General features: G+C 45.4%; 1 protein-coding gene across 4 annotated transcripts in view; it reads left to right on the top strand.

Annotated features, from left to right (window-relative positions):
• Window positions 1–20,847, top strand: part of RHBDD3 (rhomboid domain containing 3) — a 144,377-nt gene that overhangs the window by 752 nt on the left and 122,778 nt on the right. The window contains exons 2-3 of one of the 4 annotated variants that reach the window (XM_086951003.1): window positions 3,786–3,895; window positions 8,170–8,307. The exons of 1 other annotated variant lie outside the window; for it this stretch is intronic. The gene's annotated coding sequence lies outside the window, so the exon portion shown is untranslated. The remainder of the gene's footprint in view (window positions 1–3,785; window positions 3,896–8,169; window positions 8,308–20,847) is intronic. 2 more of the 4 variants (XM_086951004.1, XM_086951005.1) reach the window with 2 other exon arrangements.

The following is a 20,847-nucleotide window of genomic DNA, read 5'->3' as shown; positions in this document are numbered from 1 at the left end:
CCTACTACGCGCAACTTCTTGTGGCCCACCGTTAAACCACAATAATTGGAAAAAAACATATAGAATGAGCGCAATATTATCATGTAAATCATCAGTCAAATATTGTAGTCCATTAATCATCAAGTTCCACTGCAAGTTTCCTTTTAGATCCAGTCTTTTATTTTTGTACGTTGCCTTGTTTTCAAAGATGCCTTTTTCAAGAAGAAATTAACAGGATATACAATCTAAAATACATTCAACAGCCTATGCGTTTCGTCCCTCATGGGACATCATCAGGGCTGTAATGCAATAGGTCTCACCTTTTATTAAGTTAAAGCCATTTGCATTGCTATACAATGCCATTAGCAAAGCAAATGGCTTTAACTGAATCAAAGGCGAGACCTATTGCATTTCTAATGCTTGTTTGTAAAAGCAACCAGTAATTATGCAATTCCTTTTGAATTACACAGACTGGTACTCCAGGTATAGCATTTCTTTTTCCTCAGCTGCTCCCTGGGATGTGGTAAGGGGCGCCAATACCGGAATCATAGAACTGGTATTCTTTGATTACCGGTTCTATGATAGTATAATAGTATTCTGGAAGAGGAATAAATCTCCTGTCTTAGTAGGTTCCTATTGCCCAATATCTTTATCCGTTTGAATAAATGCAACAAGGTTCTATAGTAAAATTGCTAATTTAATATCATCCTGGCAGCAGAGATTTCTACCAGGCAGAGAAACCACCGTAAATACTAACTTAGCCACAATACTCATTGATTTTACAGAGGCCACAGCACAACCCTCAAATCTATATATTTAGTTTAGTCCTTGACAAATATATTATCACAAACGTCTACAGTACTAGCGTGAACAATAGAACTGGGTTACTTTAAATAATGCTGCTTTGCTCATTTCAGCTGTGCTGTCTGTACATATTTAAATAGGATTTTTTTAGAGTAACAAGGCAATCACTAACGTTGGTACCAACAATTTATATAAACAATTTTGCGGTTTTATAAGCAACACCAAGGCATCAGTGCGCTCGCTGTCCATTTCACCAGGATGCATGCCTCATCAGGCAGGGTTTCGCCCTGCTCACTCAACAGAGGCAGTGGTAGTCACGGTACTAGACACCCTCCGGGACTGTGCTGACAGACGTTCCCCCCAGGCCTTGGTGCTGCGTGACTTGTCGGCCGCGTTTGACACGGTCGACCATAACATCCTGATCGACCGTGTCACCCAGGCCGGCATTCGGGGCACAGCAGCCAGCTGGCTGAAGTCCTTCTTGGAGAACCGATTCCAGGCAGTCCGCCTTGGAGATCTGGCTGGTATGAAACAGACCATCACATGCGGAGTACCACAGGGCTCCTCCCTGTCACCCCACCTGTTTAACCTCTATATCCTCCCTCTAATCCAGGCCCTGAGAGATAAACAGGTGACGGTGTTCAACTACGCAGATGACCTGCAAATGCTATTTACTATCGACAACTCTGAAACTTCCATCTCTCCCTTTCAGTCTACTATGAGGTTCATCCAAGTGTGGATGGACCAAAATCATTTAAAACTAAACCCGGGAAAAACCGAGCTAGTGCTCACAGGAGACAGTGCCAAACACTGGGGCCCGCATTACTGGCCATCAGATATGGGCCAAGCTCCAACCCCTTCCTCCTCAGCAAAGACACTTGGAGTCACCTTGAATAGTGATCTTTCACTGAAATCACAAGTAGGCCAGGTGGTCTCCAAGTGTTTTTTCCAGCTCAGGAAAATCCGGAAGGTCCGGCGCTTTTTTACCTCGGAGGCCATTATCCAGGTGGTGATCGCCACTGTGCTCTCCCACCTGGATTACGCAAATTCTATTTACTTAGGCCTACCCCTTTACCTGCTGAAGGGCCTTCAGATGGTGCAGAATTACGCTGCCAGATTGATTCTGGCCCAACCCAGATGGCAATCGGCCACCCCATTGCTTAGGAAACTTCACTGGCTCCCCATGGCCCAACGTTGTTCCTTCAAAACAGGCTGCATGATTTTTAAATCCCTCCATAGTAAAAGCCCTAAATTCATTGATAGACTTGTCATGAAGCATATTCCTTCTCGCAATCTGCGCTCAGCCCTTCTTCAGACTCCTTCCTTTAAACGCAAGCGTTCTGGGGGCTGCAGATTTGCTATTCTGGCTCCTCGCCTGTGGAATACCTTCCCCCTTGAAATCCGGACTTGTACGGATCTCATGTCGTTCAGGAAAGCATTAAAGACCTGGCTCTTCAGACAAGCATATCAATAATCCCAGCACGCATTAAGCCTCAGGTCACGTTCTCTGTTTTTCATTAGCGCCAGGAAACCAACCGGTGGCAGTGCGCTTAACAAATCATTTTTAACATAACATTTAACATAACATGACAGTGTTAGAAGTATACATAGACAAAAACCTAATGATTCATCATTCATATATGCTTTTCAGGCCAGCGCTTATCTTGTTCTGTTAACGTACCGGGGCGAATGGCTCTGTGTCACTGGTGTCACCTACAGTTTGACAATTTTACAGAAAGGCTGCACTTAAGGTCATTACCAAGTTATTAAAGAGGTCTCTGGGGCAGATCAGCCAAACGCCGTATAGCTACCATCTGCTTCATCAACAGGCTGCTCATACAATAAAAAGTTGCCAGGGTAGTACACAATAACCCTTTTCTCACCGGTTGGACAATTACGCAGATCTCGCTCTGGGTCACCTTAAGGCTGCCAGCAATGAGTACAGTTCTTTATCCTCCACCTTTTTTCAACTTTCTCCATATAGAAAGCACAGCCGGCTAGCAACCAATAAGAGTTGAGGAAACTTTTCAGACTAGTGACGTCTCCTACTACGCCTCTTCTATTGCAGTTCTGTCACAATGCTTCCGTAGATTTCATTAATCATTTAACTAAACACAAAAGAAAAGACTAAAAACTGGAGGGAATAACCACAACAAGCGCTCGCCATGACGTAGACATTTCTATTTTTCTGCCGTCCCACTTGGACAGCCTCGGCCTGCTTTCCTTCTGAAGTAAAAGGTGTTCTGTCTTTATGGGGCCATGTGTTTGGCCCCATAAAGATAAGAAACCTTTTACTTCAGAAGGAAAGCAGGCCAGGCTGTCCAAGTGGGCTGGCTGAAAAAGAGAAAAGTCTACGTCAGTAAAAGCTCTTTCCCAATGGCTAGCCACCGTTTAGCATAAACAGTGACGCCTGAAGCTCCCTCTTAATCATTAAATCTCGCCAGCAAGACTGCGCATGTGCCCAGCCCATGCAGGCAAAATCTAAAAAAAATGTGAAAATCAAGATTAATTCATTACCAGCAACCACCTTAGTTCACTGACCTCCAAATGCGATTTTAAGTCCTAATGCGCTTCAACCGTCTAAAATCCTGGTTAAAACCAACTATTATTGCAAAGTTCATGCAATTTGTATGAAAAATATGAAAATGGATCAAGATGAAAAATGTTGTTGCCTGCTCCCTGTTTAATATCGCATTTGGAGGTTAGTGAACTAAGGTGGTTGCTGGTAATGAATTAATCTTGAATTTAATAGATAGAGGTTCACTTGAAATTTGTGTTTTGTCCAAATTTGGTTTGTTTACAATTAAAGACACACTTTTTGTTTGTGAAATTCAAGAATAACTGAGGACGTATATAAGGACATACCTTCATTGACTTGAGGTGAGGGTTCTTGCCGGTCGGGAGAGGGTACTGTACAAGTTAAGAAAGACAATGAGGGATTTTGGGAGGGGAGTGCTTGTGGTCCTCTTCCTACAAACCTTATACAAGCCTTGTTTTCACAGATAGAGGGACGGTCGCTGTAGAAATATGATTAGATATTTGGAACCATGGACTGAAGTGGATATGTTTCAGAATTACCTTTTCCCAACGCACAAGGAGTTCTTTACTTGAGGTACGAAGTAGTTTCACAGTGGATATGGTGGTGAGAGCTGCGCAACATTGAGGGATGTAGGGACACAGAATTTAGTGAAATGATCAATTGGGTGTTGAGTTGCCAGTCTCCACTAATGTTGAATTCCATATTGTTGGAGATTAGGTTATGTTATGTTATGTTATATGGTTTTCTATAGCGCACGGCTGCCCCAGCAAAGGGGCGTCCCGGCGCTTACCTGAGAGGTAGTAGAGACAGCCACGACAGATGGAAAATTGGTAATCATATAGCAGAGCAATCTAACAGAAAAGATGGGTTTTAATGGCCTTTCTTAATGCCAGAAGGTCATTTAGTCCACGAATATGGAGAGGGAGGGCGTTCCAAAGCTTTGCTGCAAGAAACCGGATGGAGCGTCCACCCATCCGTGCTAGCTTGACACGGGGGACCATTGCCAGATTCTGGCCTTCCGAACGAAGAGTTCGCCGGGGCGTGTACGATGTAAGGAGGGGACATAACATGGGCGGTGAGGCAGTTTTCAAGATTTTGAATGCAAGGCATAAGGTCTTGAATTGAATCCTTTTCTCTATCGGGAGCCAGTGGAGTTTGACAAGAGTGCTAGCTACCGCGTGATGACTGGGGAGGCCCGTCAAGGCTCTGGCTGCTGCATTTTGCATTCGTTGCAACCTTACTCTCTCTGCCTAATTGACCCCTAGAAGTAGAGAGCTCACGTAGTCCAGTCGCGAAAGAATGGCAGACTGTACCACTAGCTGACGCGTGTGGGGATCAAAGAACTTTAGGATCGGCTTGAGGTTCTGGAGGATCCCAAAGCACGTAGCTGCCACCTTTTTAGTCTGATGGGTGAAGTTGAGGGAGGAGTCAATCCAGACTCCGAGGTTTTTTACCTCACTTTTCGGCACAGGTGGATTGCCAAGAATTTCGGGCCACCATGTATCCCCCCCATGCCACAGCTTCCTTACCTACGAGCAGTACCTCGGACTTGCCCGCATTGAGCTGTAGGTAATTTGCTGTCATCAGTTGGTTATTGCTGTTAGGCCCTGTTTAAAGTTCTGAGCGCTCAGTCCTGCTTCGTCCCTCAAAGTTACTACCAACTGAGTGTCGTCCGCGTATGATACTATCGATAGTCCCCATCTTTTGGAGACCTCAGCCAGTGGTTGGACGTATATGTTAAATAGCGTCGGACTGAGCGCAGACCCGTGCGGCACTCCCTGTTCGATTGGACGTTCTTTAGAAAGGAACGGCGGAGTGGAGACCCGGAAGGATCTTTCCGTCAGGAATGCCTTGAACCATTCCAGAGCCTGCCCCATAATTCCTGCCTCCTCTAACCGAAATAGCAGTCCCTCGTGTGAGACCGTATCGAAGGCAGCACTGAGATCTAATAATATCAGTGCTGCCGTCTCGCCAGAATCCAAGATGGAACGGAGATGCTCCGTAACACTTAGGAGTGCCGTTTCGGTGCTGTGACCCTCACGAAAGCCATGTTGGGATGGGTCTAGAGTGACGTTGGACCTAAGGAATTTCGTCAAGATGGTATTGACGTGGGACTCGGCCACCTTGGCTGGCCAGGGGAGTAGTGAGATAGGCCTGAAATTCTCGGGCAGAGTGGGGTCTAGCGTTGTTTTTTTTTATAATGGGAGATACCAGTGCCTGCTTCCATCTGGTGGGTATTATGGCAGTAGAGAATGAGGAATTTATAATGTCTCGGAGGGGGTTGAGTATTGGCATGTCTGCTGCTCTAAATTGTGAAGGTTTTAGGGGGTCCGCAGGCGAGCCTGATTTGATTTTTTTCACAAAGTTTGAGGAAATCCTCTTGGCTCAGCTCTGGTATATTAGTAAGTTTGTAAGTAGGCTCAGTGGCTGAGGGATTGAGACATGGAGTGGTAGGGAAGGAGTTATATATCTTCTGAATGTTGTCAATGAAGAAGGAGGCTAATTTCTCACAAAGTGTAGGAGAGGCATTAGTTTTCTCAGTAGCTTTTTTTGCGCTAAGATCTTTTAAAATTTTGAAAATAGTTTTGGACGGATTCTGGCTAGTATTGATCTCATTAGCATAGTAGGTGGCTCTCGCCCTGCAAATGCTTCTAGGATAATTTTTTTGCATCCGAGTGTATTGAGTCTTGAGCACAGGGTCATATGCCTTTCTGCACTTTCGCTCGGCAATTTTGCATTCTTTCCTAAGGGAGGAGAGCGCTTCGCTGTACCGCGGGCTAGATTCCTGAGAGCGTGCCTTAATCCAGTCCGCCGGGACTAACGCATCCAGCGCCTTGATAATCCAGTTGCAAAAGCTCCCATAACCCTATTCAGAGTTATCGCTGATGTTGGGAGGGTCTATTTTTAATAGTGCATGGAAATCATCAAGTCGGAGTTTCCGCCAGGGGCGTTTCAGAACCCGTTGGGCAGAACTCATATTGGGTGCACCTCGAATCGGTACTGACATGATCACAAGCCTATGGTCCGTCCAGGTCAATGGGATAGGAGCTTCTGCCATTACTTCCGCCAGGTTAGTAAGTATAGGGTCTAAAAGATGACCTCCACTATGAGCAGGGCCACTGACGAGCTGGCAGACTTGGAACGAAGCGAGATCTGCTAGTAGACCACTGATCCTTTTATCCCCAGTGAGGTCAAAGTGGATATTTAAGTCTCCCATAATGCTAAAGTTGGCTGGCCCTGTTACCAGCGAGCAGGTGGTTTCAAGGAGAGCCTTAATGAAACTATTGTCCTGTCCTGGGGGTCTATATATTAAGATACCTGGTAGAGTTAACTGGGGGTTTATCTTAATATTGTAGGGGGCGCATTCACTCCCTTCGATGTCCAGTTTGGTAAATAGGCATAAGTATTGGGATTTAATCATCACCGCTATATCCCCACCTCTCGATTGCCAATTCAGTGGGTAGATAGAGTATCCCGCTGGGGTGGCTAAGTTAGTTACAGAAATCACGTCCTCTAGCAACCAGGTCTCCGTAAGGAACAGGATGACTAATGCGTATTGTTTAACCAGGTCATGGACTTCCATATAGTGTTTTGCCAGGGATCTTATCTTAAGCTGGGCTACCCGGATTTGTTGCTGAGGGCAGGTGTCCGTGCGGGACGTACGTGATAAGGGTTTGGGAAGAGTATATCCACAAAAGCATGTAGAACTTCCCCTCAGATGATAAGGAAATATCCTAATACATGAGGCAGTTGAGGTGTTGAAACCCAAAAGGGCATCCCTGGTATAAATAATGTTTGCCCTCCTCTCTAGATCAGGGTCCCTGCGAGAGGCGACGCACTGGCGCGGACGGGTGCAGACGGGCTTGCCTTTGGCGCGCCGCCGGCGCAACCGCTTCGCGCCCGGTACAATGACATCCTTAAATGGGGGTGTTAGACCAGGTGGTGTCCCGAGCAGCTAGTGCGCCAACCCTGCACCCTCACCAAGATGGCGTCTCCCTCTTGCCCGGTCCTTCCCAGTCTCCCTCCAGCCCCAAAATCGGCTGCAACAGAGGAGCGGGAGGATCAGGGAAATCAGGGCTACAGTTCCAGTACAAGTATGCTAAGTTTGCAATCGCAGCAAGATGGGCACAATACAATTTAAAAAAAGGGCAAATCACTCAATGTGATTACCAAAAGGATAGTATACATTTTTTAAAACGCGCTGTAATTACGGGGTCCCGGATTCCGCCTCAGGAGTCCCCTCAGGTACTGGCGTGGTGTAGAACTGGCTATTTATAACATTGGCCAGGTGGGGTCCCGAGCAGCTAGTGCACCGACCCTGAACCCTCCCCAAGATGGCGTCTCCCTCTTGCCCGGTCCTTCCCAGTCTCCCTCCAGCCCCAAAATCGGCTGCAAAAGAGGAGCGGGAGGATCGGGGAAATCAGGGCTACAGTTCCAGTACAAGTATGCTAAGTTTGCAATTCGCAGCAAGATGGGCACAATACAATTTTAAAAAAAGGCAAATCACTCAATCTGATTACCAAAAGGACAGTATACATTTTTAAAAACGGGCTGTAATTACGGGGTCCCGGCTTCCGCCTCAGGAGTCCCCTCAGAATTATCAAAATTGTTTTTCATTATCGATCAAGATCTGTATGTCTAAGATGCATTCAAATGGGTATATATGAAGTTGTTTGTAACATAGGCAGGCATTATTAAAAGAGGAGAGGTTTCTAGTATGTCATATAGGCAGGCTTGCAGTGTTTATAAACCTATTGTTAAGAACTCATAACAAGATGGGTGATGTTAGGGTCAATAATGTACACCCTTGTAATTAAGTATTTTGAGTATGTTTTTTTTCTTTACAGCCCTGATGATGTCCAATGAGGGACGAAATGCATAGGCTGTTGAATGTACTTTTGATTGTATATCCTGTTACTTTCTTCTTGAAGAAGGCATCTTTGAAAAAAAGACAACGTATACAAATAAAAGATTGGATCTAAAAGGTAGCTTGCGGTGGAACTTGATTATTAAAGTATTACAATATTTGATTGATGATTTACGTGACAATATTGCGCTCCTTCTATATGTTTTTTGGGTAAATATTCCATAAATAGCTTCAATAAATTTTGCATGGTATGTTCATGGTTAGGGTCGCATTGGCAAATCCGAAACAAGAACGTAATGTTTTACATTTGTAACGCCCATTTCTTAAGCTAAGAGAAATGTTCACCTACTAGCTCATCAACTGCACTCCGGAGATAATCTGCACAAAATGAAACATTTTCTCAAACATTGGCTCATAGAATGAATACGCCTTCAATGGAACTTCCAGTGGAAGTCCTAAACATGATACTTTAGGTACATGATAGAAGCTTTATTCACAATATAAATGCAAAAAGAACAGTTGATGGACAGAATGCAGAACAATGTCAGACATTCATACCAGTATAGAGATCTGGGCCTAAATCCATCGTTTTTTTGCTCACCATGCCATTCCAGTTTGGACCCAGCCATATGCAAATCAGTCTTGACCCTGTGCCCAATGGGAACAGTCCAGCCCGAACTGCCAGGCCAGGTCAACTTAGACTGGAAACAAGCATCCTAGGACCGGTTTCGGTCTTTCAGCCCTCATCAGCCAGCGCAGCATATAAATAAATTAGCCAGAGGGGGTGACAGTGTTCATTTGTTTTGCCATCGTGAGCCTGTCGTCCAGGCACAATGATGCTGAGGATTTTGGCATGGTTTGTGGGGGTGGGCATGGGTTCCAGGTCTGTTGGTCACAAGGAGGAGTCCCATGGAAAGCTCTTTTTTCCGAAGATCAGGACTTCAGTTTTATCTGTGTTGAGCTTTAGGCATTCTGTTTCATCCAGTTTGCCACATTAGACATGCAGTTGTTGAAGTTGCTCCTGGTGGTGGAGTAGTTGTCTGTGAGGGAGAGGATGAGCTGAGTGTTGACTGCTTAGGATACAATGTGGATTCAACGGATCTTATAACGTGGAAGAGTGGTGCCATATCGACATTGACGACGGTGGGGTTCAGCGATGATCCTTGAAGTACTCTGCAGGTGATCTTGAGTTTGGAGGTGTGGGGTGGGAGCTTGATACACTGGGTGCTGTCAGAGAGAAAGGAGGCCAGCCAGCTCAGGGCATGACCTTGTATTCCAGAGTTGTGAAGTTTTGGGATGACGGTGCTGTGGCAGCTGATGAAGGCTGCGGAGAGGTCTAGTACTATGAGTGCAGCGTTGTCCAGGATGGTGCAGATGTTGGTGTGATAAGAGCAATTTCTGTGCTGTGGTTATTGCAGAATCTGGACTGCGAGATGACCAGTAGGTGATGTTGTTCGAGAATGGGTGGAGAGTTGTTTATTGATAGATTTTGCTGTGACCTTCAATGGGAAGGGCAAGAGCGCTTTTGAGTCTGCCATGTTTTTTTTAGGAGGACTCTGGTTTCTGGGTGTTAACAGTTGTCCGGGAAGGTTCCACTTTGGAAGGAGGTGTTGATGATGGTGTTGAGGTGGGAGCCGATCAGCGTTCCTTCTAGGATAAACATATTGTGGGGGCATTGGCCAGTGGGGGCCCCAGTGTGGATTGTTCTCATGATTTTGGCAGTAGCTTCTGGGGTAGAGGTTTCCAGTTAGTGATCTGGTGGTCCGATTTGGTGGTGGTGTCAGCTGGTTGATGAGTTCTTGTGTCTTGCATTGGCAGTTGAAGTTGCTGTAAATGTTGAGGATTTTGCTGTGGAAGAAATTGGAGAGGATGTCGCAGAGGTCTTGCAAAGTGGTGATGGAGTTGGTGGTGGCTGTAGGGTTGGAGAATTCTTTGGTGCTGTTGAAGAGTTTTTTTCATTTGTTGGAGTTGTCGAGAGCTAGTGCTGTTTTTCTTGCCTTGTTGAGTTTGGTTTGGTATTTCCTGAGCGCAGACTTGTAAGTGTTTCTCGCTGTGGTTTCCGGATTGATTCTCCGTTTTCTCTCCAGCTATTTGCGAAGTCATTTGGAGTTTCTAAGGTTCTTGGTGTACCAGATGGTTTGTGTGTTGGTTCTGGAATGTCTGACGTTCCCCAGGGGAGCTAGGGTGTCTGCACTGGTATTGATTCAGTTGTTGAAAGATTTGATGTTGGCATGAAGGTCACCAATGAGGTTTGGTTGGTGGACCGCGAGGGTGTTAGTCCAGTCTGTGTTCTCTATCTTGCTCCAGCTACGTCTGAGGTTGTAGGTAGTTTTGGCACAGGGGGTTGGGGTGTGTTGGTGAAGAAATGGACCATGGAGTGGCCTGTCCAGGTGAACGGAGTGAGGTGGCTGAACTTGACTTTGTTGCTGGTTGTAAAACTGGGGTCGAGAGTGTGTCCTGCCTTGTGGGTGGGGCCCTGGACGATCTATGTGAGTCCTAGGATCTTGAGGCTTTCGAGTATGGCAGTGTAGTTGGGATCTTTTTGGTCACCAAGTTGGAATAGATTGCTGAGTAAGATGAATTTGTTCGAGCTGATGGCGACGGGGGCGATGACGTCTGTGAGGAGATTGCTAAAGTTTGCCTGTGGTCCAGGTGGTAGGTAAGCTAGGGTGCCTTTGATGGAGATGTGGTTGCTGGTCTGAATTCAGAAGTTCATGTGTTCCATGAAGTTTGTGTCCTCGTTGTTGGAGGTGCGGGTGATGGAGTCCTTGTGTATGACGACAAGTCGTCCTGGTTTTTTTTGTCTGTCCTAGCTGGAGATCTTGTATCTCCATGGAATGGCTGTGGCAATGGTGGGTGTCGATGTGGGAATTAGCCAGGTATCCGTCCGTAATAAGATGTCCGGGGAGTGCGTCTCTATTGTGTCCCAGATCTCAGTGGCGTGTTTGCTAAGAAATCTGGTGTTGCTAACCATGCATGTCATACGGAGTGAGCCGTGTGTGGCGGGTGAGGACTGTGTGTTCCTACCGTGGATAAGGTGAGGCGTGAAAGCATCTGATGTGGTGGCGTCTGGTGTTGAGCACATGCAGGCTGGAGGCTGTGCAGCAGCAGAGTTGGGTCGGCCCAGGGTGCGTAGCGCTGGGCGCATTCAAGGAGTGGATGGGTTCAGACAGGCTTGCCTTTGGCACGCTTGTTGAGCAGTCACGCAGCGGGCACCATTAAGTGTGTCCGGGGGGGATACACAGTACAGAAGAGGAAAGGGCTAGGGAAGTGTGCAGGAGGCGGTAGAAGGCACGTGACAGAGATGCGGTAAAGCACAGTAGGGAGGCGACAGGAAAATGCAGGAGTACCGGACGCCAAGAAAAAGGGGACACAAAAAAAAAGGCAAAAAGAGACCGAGAGAGTAGAGGGTGGAAGAATGGGCACAAAGAGAGAGAGTGGATAGTTGAACATGGGCACACAGAGTCACAAAGAGAGAGAGTGGAGAGTGGAAAATGGGCACAAAGAGGCACAAAGAAAGAGTGGAAGTGGAAAAGGGGCACAAAGACGTCCAAAGCGAGAGAGGACAATGCGGAAAACGGGCACAAAGTGAGAGAAAAGGACAGAGAGAAGGGCGAGTGGAATGAGCAGAGAGACAGATAGAAGGAGCGCAAAAAACGAGGCGGACCTTGAAGTGATCGGATGACCAGTCCAGATAAGTGGAAACTGGGGCCTGGACACCTGCTCAATGGTTCCTGGCAGCAGCTGCCATTAAGTAGGTACTGAGAAAGTACAAAAAAGATCATCCATGGTTCATTTTTAAAATGTATCAATAGGTAGTTCAATGGTGAAGGTTGGTTTTTAATAACTATATTTTAAAAGTAACTTAAAAAATCAATTCTTTGCTCTGTGGGAAGGCCCCAGTGGTAATTAATTCTGTAATGCTGGACATTACCACTGACTGATTAAGCCCCAATGAGACATAAAAAACTTTGCTACAGTTAGATCACTGAGACTGTTTCTGAGAGCAGTAGTTGGGGAGGGGTAATCAATAGTTATGGGAATATGACAATTGGGTGTGGACTTGAACAGATCTTTAACTAAAGGGCCAGAGCTGAGCCCAGCTTTTAACATGGATGTGCCAAGTGGGATCTGATATTCAAGAAGCCTTACTCAGGGGTGTTCAGACGGAAAAGTGCTCTGCATGGTAATGGATGTGTGTACCCCGCCCTCAGTGCCCAACTGTACAGTTGCCTGGATCCCTAATGCTGATTTTTGTTGTCATAGGAAAACACGGATGATGCATGTTGACCATGACTTAGGCCCGTCTCATGCATTATGGTCTTGTTCAACCTTGTGCACCCTAAGTGCTACCCTCATAGTTGTGGAACGTTAGTGCCTTCTCCAGGAGTTAAGTAGCACGAGCATGGCTGCAGCAGCATACCTGGTAGTTATCAGTAGGAGTGAACAGGTTCTTTTTAATCTGTCACTCTAGTGAGGCCTACCGACTCACTCACTTTTTAAAGTTCTGCTGCTTTGGGATTAACTCACCATTGGCGTACATCAGTGTGAAGTGCGGTGTAGTGCAGGAGTTGTGACTCTTCACTGTTTGTATGAGTGACTGGGAAGGGTACGGTACAGGGATAGAGCTGTGCAGTGCATACACGGTGAGTGCATGTACTGAGTGTATGGGTAACTGTGAGGAGAGCAGTAAATGAAAGATGTGCTCTGTAGTGCTTGCATGATGAGTGCACGTACTGGGTGTATGTGTACCTGCGAGGAGTACAGTACATGAAGGGTGCAGTGTTGGGCCGAGCATGCATGGTGAATATTTTTGCTGGTTGTAGGTGTACCTGCAAGTAGCACAATACAGAAGGGCTAAATTACTGAGCAGTGTTTGCAGAGTGAATGTGTGTGCTGAGTGTATGTGTGCCTGGAATTGCACAATAGATGGAGGTAATAGTGCTAGACAGTATGTGTGCTGTGTACATACACAGAGTTCAATTGTTACTGTAATGGTACATTACATGATGGACCCTGGTTTCCATTTTGGGAAGCCCAGGCCTGCATGGTGAAAACACGAGGAGGTAGAGGGATCTCAAGACAGATTTGTGTATTGTTGCATTAGTGTGACCACTGAAGGAGGGAGAGTGAGGCTCCCCCTGAACATTTCAAATGGTGCTCTTTGGTTCAGTGTGAGATCACAAGGAAGGGGCCTTGACAGACCCCAGGAAGGAGACGTGGCTGAAAAAGGAATCTTGAAGAGTGAGGCTGGGAGCTCGAGATTAACCTTTTGATGCAGATAACACTATGGCTGACATATAGGTGTGAACTCTAGTCACTCCCATTACCTGTGTTGTGGGGCTATCAGCTTCAGTGTCTCTCCTGCTGTGACAGATGGCCTTTCAAGAGGAAGAGGGAGTGGTGAAGTATGTACTTTAAAAGAAGCAGAAAATCAACATAAAACTTCAAAGACCCAGACCCTAAATCACATGTGGTGTCTGGTGAAGAAGAGGAGAGTTTTGGAGGGAACACAGTCCAGTTGGAGCACTGGTGAGTAGGCTGTCAGTGCTAGGTGTGTGGAGACGGCGGCTGCACCGATCGGTTCGTTGCCTGTGTGCAGGACCCAGGAGTTGCTGTGCCCTCCAACCTGGATGCCAGAAGAGGGCAACCATGAAGAAAGCTGGGTCACCATGGTAAGGAAGGCCTTGTCGGAAGGGCCGAAACCTTTCATGGCAATGGTGTGGCAACCTCGTATTCCAGATGGGGCTTCTGGAAATAATTGTGCTCTGTGGATCAGACTGGAGCCCTTGAACTGTGAGCAGTGGTGACCCATAGGTCAGCAGGAGCAAAATAACTGTAACTGACCCAACCCCGTGAATCGAGTGAGCATCGCCACCTTAGCAGGAACAAGATCAGTTGCATTGGAATCAGCCTTCCCTCTTCTCCCACCCATTTCTCCCCTTCCCTTCCTTTGGGAACATGGAAACCTTCCCCACGGGAGGCAACAAGGCCTGCAAGTGACCATTCTCTGGATGCAGCCACCAGTGATTGTGAAGAACTGATCGAATATGGGCTTGCCAATGAAATACTAGAGCCCCGACCTCAAGGGGAAAATGTGTTGTTGTCTATGAATGCCCTAACCTTCCTTTGAATTAGTAGACTTAAAAATAAAATACTACTTTTGGTTATATAAGTAGTATATGGCTGGGCATTGCTTTATTGCCACACTTTTTGAATTATGAGCCATGTTCACTAATCTGTACCTACAACTCCCCCCTCCCCCCCCACCCCAAAGGAGCCTTAGGCTGTTCATTCATGTCTACCACTGAGAGTCAAGTGCAGAAGGGGTACTTGGCCTAGTTGCTCAGAATCCATAGTAGTTCAGGCCCCGGAACATCAGGAGAAAAAGGCCTCAACCACCCACAGTTTGGTCCCAATAACCCCCTGCATGCCTCGCGGCCGCCTGAAAGGAGATCTGACGCGGGGACCCTTTTGGTTCTGCTGCAAGATCAGGCAGAGTTGTGATTCCTCATTTCCATGGGGCAGGGCCTGGAAGGTGGTTAGGAGCTCTGAACAGTGGAGACGCACGTATAAATAAATAAAACATTCTGACATAGTTTGCTGGTTGACAAAACAGGACCTGCACAGAAGATGGGGGTGCATTCTGCTCTATTTGAACCCAGGAGGTTTTAATCCTCTTCAAATGTCAGTTGGCTGACTTTCTGTGCTGTCTCAGGGACTCAAAAGACGGAAGAAGGGCTCCATCCTGTCTGGCAAAACCAACTATTTAGTTGGGAATGGACTGCACTAGAGCCTGTTCAGACCCTGATTGGAGAAAGATCTGGATCATATGAGCTTTTTCCTGGATGCCTGGGAGCTGTGGGAGGATCCGGGAGTGACCTTTTTCAGCCTTTTCAAAAAGTGGGACCGGGTTATTTTGGAGGACCAAAACAAGATACTAAAAGCTCCCTTAGAAAGGTGTGCTCGTGCCAGCTGCACTTTGACCCACTCAGAGCTTTGTCCGCAAGAAAGGGACATAGCTGCAGTAGAGCAGCCATGGCGGATGGAGACCCAGTCTGCCTCACAAACCTACAGTTTACTTAAGATGCCTCCTGAACTGATTTGTTTCCAAGTGTCTATCTGCCTAGGGCCTGGCATTGGTTTACACTGAATGAGTGAGTGGGATCATAGGATGTTGAGGAGCTGTGCACCGTCCTGGGCAATAAAATAATAAATGAAGAGAGACAGATGAGAAAGGGAAGGAGGATGAAAATGAAGAAATACAAAAAAAAGAATGGATAGGAGTTTAGGGATAGGTAGGGGGTAAATGGTAGAAAGGTTTTTTTAGGGTGCAAAGATGGGAAGTGATGAGGTTAGTAGGTTTTTTAGGGATCACAGGTGGGTTGGGGCAAGTGGTAGTAAGGGGGTTATAGGGTTCATGAATGAGTTTGGGGTATTAGAGATTTTAGAGTTCTGGGTTGGATAATCTTAAGGGTAGTCAGAAGTTTTTAGGGTTCAGCTATACGTAGTTGTAAGGGGCTTTTTATGGTTTAGGGATGGGGAGTGAGGTATATATTAATACACACATATATTCACAGACAAAAAAACAAAGGTTATAGTGACTTTCTAGTTATTTTAGTAGCTCATGACATTGACATCACTGATGACATCTCAAATGACATCATAGATAACATCACTGATGACATCCATTATCCATTACTGATATACAATATACCAGTGTTTTCCAAACTGTGGGTCGCGGCCCACTGGTTGGTTGCCAACAGATGTTTTGATAAGTTGCGAAAGTCGAAGCAATAAATAAAGATGCCTTTAAATTCTGTATTTATCTTGGCACATTTGCTGCACTTAAAAGACAGTGGTCAAATGTAAGGCTATTTTAATGCTTATTTTATTTAACACATTAACTGGTGTTTACAAACTCCTCTCACTTTGCAGTCAATAAAAGTAAAGAGAATTATGAGACAATCTCGCTGGGGTACATGAAATGTGAGCGGAAAGACTATGGGATGTATTTTAAGTTAGGAAAGCCAAATTGAACCACATTGTTTTGTAATCCTGAAGTGTGATTTAAACACTGATTTTAATAGGATCATAACACATCAAAACACTTTACTTGGTTATGCACAAATAATAAATGTTCACTGAAACCAGATTTCCATACATTAATATGTCTAAATAGATTTAGGGACCATTTCAGTTTCTGTGAGAAAAGGGAAAACTTCTGTTTAAAAATGATTAATTAACTGCAGATGTTTGGGTACATGCCCATGTTAAATACATGACATACACTGCTATAGCAGTGTAGAGACTGGAGGTTTATAAGCTGTAGACATTTATTTACTTCCCTAATGATTTTGAGGCTTTGCAGATTGTTAAATAATGTACACTCTAAAGTTGAAGGACTTAGAGATTGTGTAACTCGCAGTGTGGTTGTAACCATTGCATTTCAGGTTGTACACGTTTTTGTTTTCCTGGTAATGTATATCTTGTATTTTGCCAAACTACAGAGGGATTTCCAAATATACTGCTTGAATGTGCTGTATCAGTGGTAAATGCATATCTGTCAAATTATTCTTGATTCAAAATTGTAAGTCATATGTAGCCTCTAAGAATGTGATCCCATTAGCGTGAGTAGATAACGAACGCTATTTTTTATGGGGTTCAAGGTTTAAAAACATTTGGGTTACCCTATTATATTGCATTGAGTCATTTTGTTTCTTCAGTAGGCGAACACCAGTTAAACAGGGTGACATCCATACATTTTGGGTTTTTAGAGATGTGCTTTATGTCCTGCATGTTCCCAGCCCTAAGCAGGTAGTGAAAAACCTGGGTGTCCGGCCGGACCAAGGGCTGTCTCTCAAGGAGCATGTTAATCAAACAGCTGGGGCATGCTTTCATGTAATCGGATTACTCAGAAGAGTGTTTCCGTTATTGCCAGACTCTTCTAGAAAGACCCTTGTTCAGGCCCTAGTGCTTAGCCGCCTGGACTACTGTAATGGGTTATTAATATCAGCAAATGATAGATTGCTAAGTAGACTCCAGGTGGTTCAAAACACTGCCGCAAGGCTAGTTTTAAATGCCCCTCCTAGAACTCTTTCACGCCCCCTACTTGAAAAGCTTCATTGGCTACCAATTAGTCAACGGGTTAAGTTCAAAACTTGCTGTATCATCCACAAGGGTATACACAGCTTGAGCCCCCCGTATCTGGCGGAGAAGTTTGTCTCCTACATTCCCATACCTGCCCTCCGCTCCAGTAACCAATCTCTTCTACAAATTCCCCCTGTCAGAAGGGCAAGACTGGGCGGAAGGGCTCTTTCATTCCTGGGCCCCTGCCTCTGGAACAAATTGCCTTCTACCCTTAGGCTCTGTACTAATCATTTAGCCTTTAGGAAACTGTTGAAAACTTTTCTGTTTCAAATATAGCGCCTTTCTAGATCTTAAGAGCTCTGTCTTTCGTACCTGTAGGGCGAATTGAGCACAGAGATACTCCTTTGGGAGTCGATTCTAGCGCTATACAAGCCAATAAATAAATAAATAAATAAAAGTATATCCCTGAATTGGTGATCGAAAATTGGGTACAAGTGTAGCTTGTTGAATTACTTCAAGTTCACAACACCTATAGTACACTGGCACAATAATTGGCAAAACCGATGACATCGTCTGTGATGTAATCAGTTATGTCATTTAAGATATCATTGACAATGTCATTTAACATGGTATGTGTGATTTAAATGTGAGGTCATAAGCAGTGCATCACGGGGCGCAAGTTAGAGTTTCTGTACTAAACCATAAGTACTGAGTTACCGTTTTTTTTATAACACCTTTATCAGTTTTATGTCACATAATATTGCAGTGATGAGAGTTACAGGTACAGTACACAGTATATTTCCCTAAAATACAAAACACAATTGTTTTGTTTTTTAAACATTAAATAGTTATTACCTCATCTGTTTTTTTTTTTTAATCATATTCTATATGTAGCATGTGTAACCTGTTCTTCAGGTGGGCAAGTCAACTGTGTATTGCATACAGCAATGGGCAGTGGAGGTTGAAAACAAAGCCTAGCCGTTGGCCAGACGCTGCACTCAACCCACCAGGTGGGTGCTAGTCTCATATTTTTATTATTATTTTTGGTACCACAGCACTCCTGCGGTAGTACAAGTGCCACAGGAATACCATGGTATGTCACAGGGCCTGTGATGAGTCCCTCTGTAGCCCATCAGTACTGGCAAAAATAACAATTAAAATATATATATATAGATGTTCTGGGGGGGCCACATGCTCTCCCCCTCATCTCCCCACAATCATATCTGCCAACTCCCACGGTATCGGCTCCCATCACATGTTCTCTCGGTGAAGAACCAATATCACACGATGGCCGGGTAAATGAGTTGAAAACCTCTGTAAATAGTGGTTTTCCAGTTCGTTTTCCAAGGCTTTGAACTGCCGATGTCCATTAAGGGGTGTGAAAACACCCATGACATCAGTCCAAACCTCAGCAAGTTTTTATTTTATTTTTTATTTTGGAAGGAGGGAACTTGGGGACAGAGAGGGTTTCAAAAGTGCCTCGTAGGTACTTCTCAGCACGAGGCCCCACCCCTTCCTCATAGGGTGAAAATGTTCTTCAAGTTGGCAGATATGCCACATGGGTCTGCGGGTCAGAGTGTGCTCACCGTGCACCATGATTCGTCCTTTTAATAATTTTTCCAGCACTCGAGGACAAAGCGCATCTTCGCCCCCCCCCATTGACACAAGGAGCGATGTGAATGGAGTTTGAATCACCAAAGATTTGCCTGGAATTGGGAAACGAAAGTCCAGCGCGATTGCTGCCCATAGGACCGGACCACCAGGACTGCCCAAGAAGATCAACTGCGCTGTTTTCTGGTCGAGGGGCATGAGAGGGAAGGCGACGACAAACTGGAGATCCTGGCACCGGTTCCTGATCCCCGCGCTATGATGGTCTTCACGAAGGGAGGGAGGCTTAACCCAGGTTGCCCTGACTGCTGGATGTCACTGGAGGCTCTGTGGAGGTGCTGCTGCGCTGATCGTCGAGAGTCCCTGGCGCTGATGGTGTCTGCAGCCCACCGCTAAGACCGGAGACCGGAGACCGAGGCTGGCTGAGGAGCGGAGAGAGAACACGGCCAACGCGGAGGGGGTTTGAGTAGGGGAGCGGGAGCGGAGGAGGATGAACGACGTCGAGACTAGCAGGATATGACGAAAACCCGCGGGTGAGAGGCATAGCAGGGTGGACGAAGGAAAGGAATAAAACTGAAAAGAAAGCTATCGTGGCAGCACTAGAAGCGGCGCGCCTGACTTTAAAATGGCGGCCGCTTGAGACACATGTAGTCCATCCACTCACTGGCTGCAGAAAGTAAACAACCAAGAGGCAGGAAAGGGAAAAAGGACAAATAGGTTCCAAACAGAGAAGAAGGAGCCTACAATTGATTCCAATTTGAGACAAGAAAGGGAAAATGGACTAAACGAACAAATGAGTAAAAAGAGAAAAAGCCCCTGTCTATAATAGCAAAGCACCAAACCGGCGGACATTTAGTAATACCTAGTTTTTTAAACCTTTTAGAGCACAATAAGGGCCAGTATAATTACTGCTACCTGAAATCACAACTAACAAGGTCCCAAGAAATTAACTGGAAGAGAAACTGTCATCGATTACTATATTAGAAGGAGATTACTCAATAGATAAACTTGGATATATCACTACCATAGAAGAAAAATTACCTAATGAGATATCTATGCATGCCACTATTTAACTTCAATCCCTGGAACATCTAAGAGACTAACAGAGAAAAGTCACCATAAGATCTATAACGCGAATCAAATATGGGCAAAAGGTACCGAGACGGCTCAAACGCCCAGGTCATAAAATATCCATCTAAGTTATCTAAAAACGGAGCCAAAAAGTTTAAGCATAATACCCTGAAGAAAAACGCGGACTCACTGTTCGCCGACCCATACTTTAATTCAGATAAAGGCACTATAACTCATGACTTGATTTTTTACACTAATAAAACGGCTAAATGGCGCAGTGCCTTCACAAGAATGCTCAACATAAAAGATACGAAAAACATCTCACATGGCACAAAAATAATGACCTCACCATCAAGAAGATGCAGAGCAGAACTATGCATCACCATATATAAAACCGGAATCGTGCTGATACAGGCAGCGAACAGTGAACTTATGAAGTTTGACAAGATATTCCCTACCATAAAAGAATCACTAGAGGGCTTAAGACACCAACTACACCCAACCCCACCAGAAGTCACTCATGATAATATTGATATCAGAGACACCAAACGAACGGGAGGCTGCATGGAGCCAGCTACTAAACCCGGAACCAAAACTGAAACAGGAGAGAGTATATCGAAAAATAAGACAGAATGGACAGAAAGATCTACGAGTCATGAGAATAAAGAACAAGATCAACTCCAAAGAGAAGAGCCGACACCGCTTCCAAACACCGAGCCTTCCCACGCAGAACATACAGTGGTGCCGAGTGAACTACTCGATGTAAATCAAGAAATAGCTAAGATAGGAGATATCAACCGTGCGCTACCTACCTCTAATACTATACTAAAGCCAGGTAGAACCTCACCTACAAAAACACTCCTTTCTTCACAAAACTCAGACAACTCAC

The sequence above is a fragment of the Lissotriton vulgaris genome, unplaced genomic scaffold (assembly GCF_964263255.1).
Source record: "Lissotriton vulgaris unplaced genomic scaffold, aLisVul1.2 SCAFFOLD_852, whole genome shotgun sequence".
Lineage (NCBI taxonomy): Eukaryota > Metazoa > Chordata > Amphibia > Caudata > Salamandridae > Lissotriton > Lissotriton vulgaris.
The sequence above is the reverse complement of the archived record's forward strand: the minus strand, read 5'-3'. Positions and strand labels throughout refer to the sequence as shown.